Source organism: Ochotona princeps, chromosome 3 (genome assembly GCF_030435755.1).
Source record: "Ochotona princeps isolate mOchPri1 chromosome 3, mOchPri1.hap1, whole genome shotgun sequence".
Lineage (NCBI taxonomy): Eukaryota > Metazoa > Chordata > Mammalia > Lagomorpha > Ochotonidae > Ochotona > Ochotona princeps.
Window position 1 is genome coordinate 47,258,030 of NC_080834.1, and position 982 is coordinate 47,259,011.

A 982-nucleotide genomic window follows, 5' to 3' on the forward strand; every position below is an offset into this window, starting at 1 on the left:
CTAATCTCTGCCTCCCTGGCTCTTCTGCCCGGGACCTACTCCTGTAGCTGCAGCTCTGCAGCCCCGGCCCCTGCACGCATCACTGTGGGTGCCGGCCTGTCTGGGGGTGCTTTTGTGCAGTGCGCTGGTGTGCCGGGTTAGAGCGCGGAACTTTCCCGAGGCGCTTTAAGGACGGAAAATGGGAATTACGGACTCCGATGCCTGGCCTGCGGCTGGAGTAAAGCAGGAGCCCAGGATTGGATCTCACCCTCTGCTTCTCTCCCTGGTCTCCAGCTACCAAGGGACTGAGCCGGTTTCACTGGCTCCGGTTGTCTCAGCAGCAGCAGCCACAGCTGCTCTGCGCTGGAGGCGCGGTCTTAAATACCCTCATCCTAGGGTCCGTCCCCTCACTAGTAAAAGATTTTAACTGCTTCGTCGCTTCTGCCAAGTAGAGCATCCCGGCCCCTCCCATAAAAACTGAAGCTACTTTGAAAGCCTTCCAGTCAGCAGTCCAATCTCTCTTCTGTCTCTTCTTTCCATTTGCTCAGGCTTGGTGCTCGTTTGTGTAAAATGTGACAGCTTTGCTATTAAACTCTGGCAAAAGTTGGATCCATTTGGTTTTCTCAAAGATGAATGTCCACAGAGATGCCAACTTTCTGAGGCTTTTTTTTTTCTTGTGCTAAATTGCTTGATGGTTTGCGTGTGTTGCAAGATTCAGGGCAGTGGCCACTATTTAAGATGGATTGGTGGACAGGAGCCAAAAGCTGTTCAGTGAATTATATAATATGGCAGATCCCCCCGCCGGCCTCCCCCCCACCAGGTTCTGCACGTTCCACGCAGGTTGTTTTATTAAATTGCCACAGGAGCAAACTGAAGAAAATATTGGAAGCATGATTTCCCCAACTGATTTCAAGCTCAGTATTTGCAACTTCAGAGGAAAACATCAACACAAAATAAATATTCTGAATTATTGAGAATTTCCTGGATATGAAATTCTGTGTTT